The sequence below is a fragment of the Podarcis pityusensis genome (assembly GCF_964106645.2).
Source record: "Podarcis pityusensis genome assembly, chromosome: 2".
NCBI classification, from domain to species: Eukaryota; Metazoa; Chordata; class Lepidosauria; order Squamata; family Lacertidae; genus Podarcis; species Podarcis pityusensis.
The window spans coordinates 125,964,894-125,976,457 of NC_138029.1; positions in this window are offsets into that span (position 1 = coordinate 125,964,894).

The window sequence follows — 11,564 nt, forward strand, 5'->3', positions numbered from 1 at the left end:
CACATGTGTATCCACAAACAACCCCCCTCAGCACACACTCTCCCTCTGGCCCCACCCCACCAGTCCCTTGCATCGCTGCTTGTTAAGTTTACCTGCTTCTTCCTTCCATGCTTTAAGCATGGTCTGTGTGAACTAGCTATTAGATGGCCCACCAGCTCTAAGACATCTTACACCTCCTTGTGATATTTGCCAAGGGGTACGTTTTATGGGTGCAGAATCTACCAGAAGTTTCTATAACATTCTGGGTCTTTTAAGTCACCTCTAAGATTCTCAACTGGGATGCGGGTGGCGCTGTGGGTAAAACCTCAGCGCCTAGGGCTCGCCGATCGCATGGTTGGCGGTTCGAATCCCCACGGTGGGGTGAGCTCCCGTCATTCGGTCCCAGCTCCTGCCCACCTAGCAGTTAGAAAGCACTCTTAAGTGCAAGTAGATAAATAGGGACCGCTTTATAGTGGGAAGGTAAACGGCGTTTCCGTGTGCTGCGCTGGTGCTGGCTCGCCAGAGCAGCTTCGTCACGCTAGCCACGTGACCCGGAAGTGTCTCCGGACAGCGCTGGCCCCCGGCCTCTTAAGTGAGATTGGCGCACAACCCTAGAGGCGGACACGACTGGCCTGTACGGGCAGGGGTACCTTTACCTTTTAAGATTCTCAAAGCACAGCTGGTGTTTACAGGCTGTGTGTGTTATCTGAATTTCAAGGTTATTTACTCTGGGGACAGCCTACGGTGTATCTACTCTCTACTGGGTAGATCTGTTATTTCTACCTTTTCTACTGGACTTTACATTTCATTTTGTAATTATTTCATACTGTGTGGTGTGTATTTTACTGGTTGCAACTGGATGCCCTCTCAGGAGCTAAGTTTTGTAGCTGCTGAATTTCAGCATGAACTGTATTGATTTTGAACCTCAGCAAATTGCTACTGAAGAAACTTCTGCTGCCTCTTGGTGTGTTTTTGATCTCAAGTAATTGTTCTTTGGTTTGCTTCCGCTACTCTGCTAATACAAGGAGATGGGGGTGTCTGGTTTTTGGACATCTTACTCCATCAGTATTTGGAGAGGGGGAACTTGCCGGCCTTTGATTTTTTCCATTTTTGGGAGGGTGTCCATTCTAGCCCTGCCCACAATCTTCATTCACTTTCAGGTCCTTCCCCTTTCAGTTTCTAATAATAATAATAATAATAATAATAATAATAATAATAATTTATTATTTATACCCCGCCCATCTGGCTGGGTTTCCCCAGCCACTCTGGGGGAAAGTAATACCCTGACCTCTTCGCAATGCCTTGTTAACAGGTTTATTTTTTGCCCTAAACAGCCCAGATTATCCTCTTAATTGCTGTATTATAAATCTAGCTTGAGAAAATAGCGAGTCCCTCATTTATCAACATATTTTGACACCTTTCAGTTATGTCAAATCATTCCCATGCTTTCAGCAAATGTAGTAACATCTTGGGTCACGCTGGAGGCACGAGCTCCCCCTTCTCTCTCACAAGCTGTGATCCTGTTTTTGACCCCAAACAGGTCAATATGGAAGTTTATATCCAAGCCTTTCACACAATGAAGTATAGAGATGTGGAACAGATGGTATAAAAATACTCAAAGTAAGAAAAGCCTGCCACAGAAACATTCTATTCCTAAACTACGCAATCAGCACTAAGAAAAATTACAGGGTGGGAGTCAGGTGGAATAATCCACGTAGCATATAAATTATTAGAGCATTCATACATGCTCTGGTTATCTCCCGCTTGGACTACTGCTATGTGCTCTATGTGGGGTTACCTTTAAAGGTGACGTGGAAACTACAACTAATCCAGAATGCAGCAGCTAGACTAGTGATTGGGAGCAGCTGCTGGGACCACATAACACTGGTCCTAAAAGAAGTACATTGGCTCCCTGTACGTTATTGAGCACAATGCAAAATGTTGGTGCTGACCTTTAAAGCCCGAAACAGCCTGAGCCCTGTAGACCTGAAGGAGCATCTCCACCCCCATCATCCAGCCTGAACATGGAAGGTCTCCTCCGAGGGCCTTCTGGGGGTTCCCTCACTGCAAGAAGTGAACCAGGGAAGGCCATCCCTGTGGAATGACCTCCCAAGGAAATAAACAACTACTTGACTTTTAGAAAACATCTGAAGGCTGTTCAGGGAAGTTTTTAATGTTAGATTTTTTCCTGTGTTTTTATATATGCTGTAAGCCGCCCAGAGTGGCTGGGGAGACCCAGCCAGATGAGCAGGGTATTATTGTTGTTGTTGTTGTTGTTGTTGTTGTTATTACTACTACTACATAGGGTATTGTGATGGGACGATGAGCTGCTTGTGTGTAAAATCCAAGTCCCTCAGAGTTTGGTCAAGTTTGCAAACCTCTGTCTGTAACGGAGCCCCTTAAACATGGCTCCGTCAGTCGCTGGCAGATTCCGACAGTGGTTGCTTTCGGAATCGCTTCCAACATAAAAGTTCCTTAATGGAAACACGTCTTCTGGACTCTCTGCGTGACAGTTTCCGGCGAGGAGTGGGTGTCCCTACAGGAGGTCCTGAAACCTCCCCACTGTTTTCGCTGGAAGTGTCTCTGAGCCATCCCTCCAGCTCACTTTCCCTCAGCTCACCTCCTCTCCCCCTACTGGTTCCCTCTTCAGCTGCTGAGTCTCTCCCAACCTGTGTGAGCCCTTTCACCTCCCTTCCTTCCGATGGCAGTTCCCTGACATCCACCTCCCCTCCAGGGCCCCCTTAACCCCCTCCCGCCCCCTCCTCTACGGGCGGTGAGGAGGCAAAACCCCGGAATGAACTTCCTTCATCTTCCGATGTCTCGAACACTTCTCTCCACCTGTTGCGGTTCCTGGTCTCGAAGTACTCCTCCTCCTCAGAGTCCATCTCCCCTTCCCCTTCCGAGTCCGGGAATCCTTCCAACTCCTCCTCTTCATCGGTGGTCCCAAAGTATTCCCTCCGGAACCTCTCCACAGGCTGAGGTTTCCTTGGGAACCTTTGATGGAACGTTTCTATCAATACCTCGTCATTGATATCTTCTGCCATTACCCAAGTGTTTTCTGACTCCGGTTCTCCTTCCCATGCTACCAAATACTCCACCTGAGCCCCCTTCCACCTGGCGTCGAGGATTTCTGCCACATGGCTGCTGCATTCCCTTTCTTCTATGACCGGTCCCCGAGTGGCCATCCCTTCTCGTCCCCCCTCATACGGTGACAGTAACGACCTGTGAAATACTGGGTGCAGTTTCATGTGGTTGGGTAACCGGAGCCTGAAAGCCACTGGGTTGACCTGTTGAATGACCTCAAAGGGACCCAATCTCCTGGGTCTTAATTTCTTACAACCTCCTTTGAACGGCAACCCTTGGGTTGACAGCCACACCCTATCTCCCACCCTTATGGTTTCACCTTCCCTTTGGTTCTTGTCTGCCTGCCTCTTGTATTCTTCCTTCGCCCTTTCTAAGTTGAGTTGGAGCTGACGATGGATTGCTTCCATTTCTTCTACAAAATGCTCGGCTGCCGGGACGCTCCATCTCTCCCCTTCTCCCCCTGGGAAAGCCCTGGGATGACACCCATAATTAGCCAAGAAGGGGCTCATCCCTGTGGACACATTCTCGGCATTGTTGTAGGCAAATTCCGCCAGCGCCAACTTTTCTACCCAGTCATTCTCTCTGTCATTGACATAACACCTCAGGTATTGCTGGAGGACACCGTTTGCTCTTTCCGCCTGCCCGTTGGTTTCAGGGTGCCGGGCAGTCGAAAAGTTGACCTCCACCTGCAGTAAGCTCATGAGCTTCCTCCAGAACCTGGAAGTAAATTGTTTTCCTCGGTCTGAGACCACCCTCAATGGGACCCCGTGCAACCTAAAAATGTGTTCTACAAATAACTTCGCTGTCTCTTCCGCCGTGACTGCATGCGAGCAGGCTACAAAGTGGCACATCTTTGTTAGTAGGTCTACCACCACCATGATGGCTGTTTTCCCCTTGGACTTCGGCAGATCAGTCATAAAATCTATCGACACTGCCTCCCAAGGTTGTTCTGGGGTTGGTAAGGGTTCTAATAGCCCCGCCGGCGCCCGCCTCTCCCCTTTGGCTCGCTGGCATTGCTCGCACCCTCTTACATACTCCCGTACATCTTCCCTCACCTTAGGCCACCAAAATTCCCTGGTGACCAACCACATGGTTTTGTGTTGTCCAAAATGCCCCGCCGTGGGGCTGTCGTGCAACTGCTTGAGTACCCTCCCCCTTAAGTCTCCTTCAGGGATATACAGTGCCCCTTTGTAATACAAAGCTCCATTTCTTTCCTCGAAACCCCCTGGTTCCTCTCCCTCACCCCTAAGACCTCTGAGCTTATTCTGGGCGTATTCATCATTCTCTGTTTCCTCTACCAGTTCTCTTTGCCCCACCAATGCCGCCCCACACACCCAGCGGTCCTCTGGGATGACATGTCTCTCTTCGGGTGCCCCCTCCCCTTCCAAATATTCAGGTTTGCGTGAGAGAGCATCCGCCCTAACATTTTCTGGACCTGGCACATAACAAATTTCAAAGTGGAATTTGGAGAACTCCTGGGCCCATCTCACTTGCCGTTGGTTGAGCACTCGTGCCGTTCTCCAATACTCTAAGTTCTTGTGGTCCGTGCACACTTGCACCTTATGTTGTGCCCCAATTAATAAATGCCTCCATCTCCTGAACGCTTCATGAATGGCTAGTAGTTCTCGGTCATACACCGTGTAGTTCCTCTCAGATTTGTTCAGCTTTCGCGAAAAAAAGGCACACGGTCTCCACTCCGACTCCTCCTTGCCAGGCTGCAGAAGCACCGCCCCCACAGCCCGGTCTGATGCGTCCGTTTCCACTCGCATCGGTTTTTGTAAATCCACATGCAGGAGCTGTTCTTCCGAAGCGAACGCCCTTTTCAGCTCCTCAAAAGCTCGCTCCGCCTCTGCCGTCCAAACGAATTTCCTCTTACTGCTGAGACAGTCCGTAATGGGCGCCGTCAAGTGGGCAAAATTTCTGATGAACTTCCGATAGAAGTTTCCAAATCCAAGGAATCTTTGCACATCCTTCCTTGTTTTCGGTGTTTTCCATTCCAGTACCGCTTGGACCTTGCCAGGATCCATGGCCAATCCCTTGTCCGACAAGCGGTACCCCAGGAATTCCACCTCCTTGGCATGAAACTGACACTTCTCTAGCTTCACCCACAGCTGATTGGCTTGCAGTCTGCCCAACACTTCCCTGACGTCTTTTACATGCTGCTCCTCGTTCTCTGAATATACTAACACGTCATCTAAGAAGGCCACACAATTCTTGTAAAGCAAAGGCCCCAGGACGTGGTTCATAAACGATTGAAAGCACGCGGAGCCTGCTTGTAAGCCGAAGGGCATAACTAAATATTCAAATGCCCCCAAAGGGGTGAACATGGTGGTTTTCCATTCATCCCCCTTCCTTATTCGTATCAGGTTGTACGCCCCCCTCAGGTCCAGTTTAGTAAAAATCTTTCCCTTCCTGACCCTTGTCAAAATGTCATCAATTCTGGGCATCGGGAAAGTCACTGGTTCTGACACTGCATTTAAGGCCCTGAAGTCCACTACGAGTCTAGGTTTGTCCGTGTTTTTTTTATCCACAAAAAACACTGGGCTGCCCCCCACCGCCCTGGACTCTCTGATGAACCCTCTCTTCAGGTTCTTGTCAATGAACTCCCTTAGCTCCTGCATCTCTCTGTCTGACATGGCGTACAGCTTGCCTACAGGGAGCTGTGCCCCAGGGAGTAAATTGATTTGACAGTCAAAGGGTCTATGTGGGGGTAGTTTGTCTGCCTCCCTCTCGCTGAAGACGTTGCTCAGGTCAGCGTATTGTTGGGGAACCTTCCCCTTCTCCGTTACTTCCGTCCCTGCTAGAGTGGCTCTGGCCCCTCCTTGAGCCTCCCGCTCTTTGCAGTGTTCTAAACAATGTGCTGACCCAAAGGAGACCACTCTCTGATGCCAGCCCACTAGCGGATCATGTAACGCTAGCCAGCTCATCCCCAAAATAATGGGAGCTCCTCCCAAGGTAGCCACATTAAACGCTATTAGCTCAGTGTGTCTTGCTACCCTCATTATCATTGGGACGGTCTGCTGGCTGACTTCTCCTCCCAGCAGCTCCCTTCCATCGATCGTGGTCACCTGCAAAGGGTTACTTAAAGGGATAGTCTGTATCTGGTGCTCAGCAGCAAACTCCTTACTCATGAAATTGCAGGAGCTGCCTGAGTCCAATAGCGCCTTTATCTTTAGTGGGTGTCCGTTAGGCAGCTCTAGTAACACCTCTATCACTAGGGCGGGTTTAGGAGGTTCCGGCGTGGGCACTTTCACTGCTCTTTGGCCTGGCTGCTGTGCCCTGACGGTGGCAGCCAGGCGTTGGCTTTTACTTGCTCCGGTACCTTTTCCTCCCTCTCCCCAACAGCTCCCGCCATTCCTTGCCATTCCTTTCTTTGGGGGCAGACTCTGGCAAAATGACCTGGCTGTTGGCAGAGATAACATTTCTTGGCGCCCTTCCCCTCCTTCTTCCGCTCTTCACTGGGCTTTGAAACTGCGCGCGCGCGCGCTGTTCCAATTTCCATCGGCTCTCCCGGCGGGAACGGTGGCTCTGGAATCTCTGGAATGCGAAGCTCCCTCCAACGTTCCCCCTTCCCTTCCCGCCTCTCCAAGGCTCTCGCCTCTTGGCGCGCTCCTATGGTCAGCGCTGATTTGGTCAGCTGGTCCATAGACTCCGCCCTGGGCGCCCGGGAAAGTTCGTCTTTCACAGCCGAAGAAAGCCCTTCTTCAAAGAGCATTTGAATGGGTTCCGCCGATAGATCCCACCCCAATTTATGGATCAACATGGTAAACTCAGTCCAGTACTCACGAACAGATCGGCTCCCCTGTTTGCACGCCATTAACTGTCTGCGTACCACTCCCTGCTCAATATCGCTGGAAAACATCAGATCCATGGCACGAAAAAACTTCCTCGTGTCCTTCAGGATGTCATTATTCGTTGCCATCAGGGGCCTCACCCAGTCTTTCGCCCCCTTTTCGAGATGCCCAATCACAAAAGCCACCCGCGATTCCTCGTCGGGAAAGTCATCAAACTGCAGATTAAGGGCATATTGCATCTCTGTCCTAAAGGCATGATAGTCCTTGGGCTCCCCCCCAAACTTCTGTACCAATCCTGGCAACTTTCTGGCGAGCGGGGTGGTTTTCCCCTTCTCTGCATCTTGAGCCCTCCTCTCCTCGAGCCTCGCCGTCTGCAGCGCTAGCTGGACCTCCAACGCCCGGTACCTTTCTTCCAGGCTTGGACCCGCTCCAGCTCCTGCTTCTCCGGTTCCGGCTGGGTTGCTCATGATGCCTTCTCCTGCACAAGCTGCTCACGGAGACTGTCGGAATGCTGTGATGGGACGATGAGCTGCTTGTGTGTAAAATCCAAGTCCCTCAGAGTTTGGTCAAGTTTGCAAACCTCTGTCTGTAACGGAGCCCCTTAAACATGGCTCCGTCAGTCGCTGGCAGATTCCGACAGTGGTTGCTTTCGGAATCGCTTCCAACATAAAAGTTCCTTAACGGAAACACGTCTTCTGGACTCTCTGCGTGACAGTTTCCGGCGAGGAGTGGGTGTCCCTACAGGAGGTCCTGAAACCTCCCCACTGTTTTCGCTGGAAGTGTCTCTGAGCCATCCCTCCAGCTCACTTTCCCTCAGCTCACCTCCTCTCCCCCTACTGGTTCCCTCTTCAGCTGCTGAGTCTCTCCCAACCTGTGTGAGCCCTTTCACCTCCCTTCCTTCCGATGGCAGTTCCCTGACAGGTATATTCAGGTATTACAAAAATACATAAATTTGTAAAATTTAGCATTGAATAAATTGTCTCGTATGCTAAATGGGTTAACTACCGTAAATTTCGCTCTATAACACGCAGATTTTTTCTCCTAAAGAGTAAGGGGAAATGTCTGTGCGTGTTATTGAGCGAATGTGTGGACCCTGGCGCTGACTCGCCGGAGCGCAGGGGCAAAATAGGCAAAAATCAAGCAAAAAAAAGATCGGGCGGGCGGGCGGAGGGAAGGGGGAAGGCGGAAGCTTTCCTGCATTCTGCCTCAGGGTCTTACTGCCCACCTGCTTCTGTTGCTGCGTTTGCTCAAACTCAACAAAGAGCAGGGAATCCCCTGCCCTCCTGGCAAGCAGAGGGTTAAGGAAAGGATCGAGTCCTTCCTTCTAATTCTTTCCTAGTCACACTGCGTGCAGGCTCCAGCCCACCACTTCCTCCTCTCCGTGCTCTAGGGACTCGCAGGCAGCCGAAAAGCAAAAGCATGCAGGTGGGAGAGAGAGAGAGAGAGAGAGAGAGGGCTGGCTTGGGTGGGGTGGGGTGGGGGACTTTTGCTTTACAATGGTAGGTTTCTCATTTCTTTTCCAAAAGCAGAGAGCCCTGCCCCCAGGCCCCCTCCAAATTACAGCTTCTCCAAGCAATGTACTGCTGGAGGGAGACAGTATGCTTGTTTGGAAGAGAAACCCTGCTTCCCTGCTCGTAAGTAACAGCAGGCTGGATTGCAGAGTGAGACATGGAAATCTCTGGATTTATATGCTGTATATCAAATATCTTAATCTATACTTTCTACACGCGGCTGGTAAATCAGAATCTCCTGAGCCAGGAGGATTACAGCATCTCTCCTCTCCCCTTCATTAAAAGCCTAATACTCTTCTTTGAAGTATAACGTGAGAATGTTTTTTATATATATTTTTTAAAGTTCTTTTCCTCATTGTGCGCTATACACTGATAATTGCTGCCACAATAACAATTGATTGAAAATGGAATTTAGTCTCCCCCCCCCCCCCATAGAGAGCTGTTCTTCAAACGTTTAGCCTTAATACAGTGGCTGATGTAATACCCTTCTGCTTCACTAGGCATTTTATATAGGGACATTAAAATTGATTTTCTATATCTTGGCAGATGAAAAAAAGTGTGTTACATGCCCTATTGCCCAAAAGTGTGCAAGCACAGAGCAAAGGTTGCAGTGACAGAGGTGGCCAAAAAAGAAATACCGTAAATAAAAAAGAAATCATACTTCGTATATCCTGTCTGGCTTGGGGGGGGGGGGGCTTTTGCTTTCCTTCCCTCCCCATTTAAAACGTGGTGACAAAGCACGGATCCACATGGATCCTCAGGATTTTTGCACTGGGTCACCCCAAATTCACCATCAGATCACATTACATGTCCATGGCTACAGTCTGTACCAAAAAAATCACGCACCCACTGTTGCCTGGGGCTGCAATGGTGCAAAAACGTGGTTACAAAGCATGGATCCACATGGATCCTCAGGATTTTTGCATTGGGCTACTCCAAACTCACTGTCAGATCACATGTCTGTGGCCACAGCATGAACCACAAAAATCATACACCCACTGTTTCATTTAGAATATTTTTTTTCTTGTTTTCCTCCTCTAAAAACTACGTGCGTGTTATGGTCTGGTGCGTGTTATAGAGCGAAAAATACGGTAATTTTATAAGAGATAAACCTCTTCAGTCCTGACTTGGGAGGTTGCAAGATGTGGGGGCAGCTCCCCCAAGGGAAAAAAGGCTACAGCATCTGGTCTAACAAACACCCTCTCTCCCCAGGGGCCTTGCAGGTCTCACAGCCACCCAGACACCTGACCAGATTCTACTGGATTAAATCCCACCACAGAGATACCAGTTTGAGTTTGCTAAAGCTCCTTTCATTTGAGGCAACTGAAACTGGAATTGTATGGAGGATTTTCAAAACTGCGGTTATGCCCCCATTAAATAAAGTGTACACATCTCCCTGTATGCAAACTACAAAAATCTATACAATTTACCAGTGTTTATCTTGTAGTGAGTGAATATTGAACAAAAAACAGTGTTTTATTAATAAAAAGAAGCTTTTGAAAGAATGTGGGTCAGGAAATGTGTTCTCCCGGGTAGAAGTCAACTTATTTACTTAAACTATAAGATGTTTCAGTCTTAAACACAGGATTAGTCACCGCTTCTCTTAAACTCTCTTCACTTAAAAAAAAAAGTTGTTATATGTCAGTTTCTGTTACTTAGTTAGGACAGGTGGTTCAGTTAAATAATACAACACATCTTCCTTCCGCCATCAATGCCCTGGTTCATGAACGAGGGGCACTTTCCCTCACTATGAAGGAGTGAAGGCCACGGGCCCACCTTGGAATACTGGAATACTGTGAGAACCAGACTGAAAGCCATTTTAAGAGAACAAGCTAGAAGCTAAAAGCTATTTCTCTTTCTCTCCTGTTTGCAACTGTTTGCAAAGAGCAAGTGTGGTTAGGGTAGCTTGCACCTGCAGGAAGTTTGCCAGTTGAGGTTAAGCCATTTCTGAGAAACGACCCCTGACAAAGGCAAGCAGCAGGATGTTTGCCGACCACCAGGCTCCAGATATAACTCTTAAGTGAGAAGTTGCTAACCACAGACCCGCTTCAGTACATTTCTAAGAAGCAGGTGGGTTTATCGGAATCAGTAAATAGGTCAGGTAGTTTATAAGCCATCAGTGCCACCTGGTGGATAAGGCAACTTGGAACCGAAAGGCCACCACCAATTTTTTTCATTGGTTGAGCTTTAATGAATATGCATCAAAGACCATAGGAAATTGTCAATCATCGGCTAAAGGGATGCCAAGGGGCTGAACTGTGCTTTGCCAAAGGGTATAAAACCTGTCTGCATCTGAGTCCCGGGGGGCATTTTCTCATTTTCCTAAATGCACCCATATTTGCTTTTTGTCTGACAAAATCCAAATAAAAACTTCTTCTTTAAGAAACCTTGCTGCCTGGTTTTTACATTTCTGGTCTGAATCCTGAAGTCCCTTTCAACTAAGCAACTCCACTCCTGAGGTAACTCCAAAATGGCATGACAGACCCAGGGGATCCCCTCCCCCCTTGTGACTGGCTTGGGGGTCCTTTCTCCCTAGAAGAACTGTCCCTTCCGGACTGGAAAGAGACCCAGGGAAGCCTGAATCCCCCCCAGGATCTGCCTCTCCTGCCTCAAGAGTCAGCCATCCCAGGACACCCCTGTTTGTAAACCTTCCCCAGACCCCCAACTGGGTCTCCCTCTCCAGGCTGGGAGAGTCTTTCCTCTCTCAGGGAGGGTGTTCAACTCAACTAGAACCACTTCTCCCTCAGGCAAATCCTATCCTCCTCCCCAACTCCCACCTCAAAACAATCCCTCTTCATGTTCTCTCATATCAAACTCTCTCCCTCAGTAACAGCTCCTTTTATTTTCCCTCCAAAAGTGCTGTTGTCCAATCAGAGAGAGGTTCCATCCCTCTGGTGGAATTTCAGGGGGACTGAATGACCAGACTCCGGTCCATCTCTGCCGTCCCTCCGTCACTTCTGCCTGACAACAACCAGTACAGGTCAGCAGTAGGAAATTTCTGTCCCTCATCACAACCACCAGACCTACAAAAGGTCAATACTTTGTAAGGAAAACTTCAGGAATCTGGAATCTCCATGTATCTACATCACCTTTGGTTTCACGATATGGCAGTTCTAAGAGCAGAGGTGGGATAAGCAGGAGTTTGCCTGTGAGAGGAAGAGTTTTGGGCTCCTTGTGAAAGGGGATTCCAGGAACC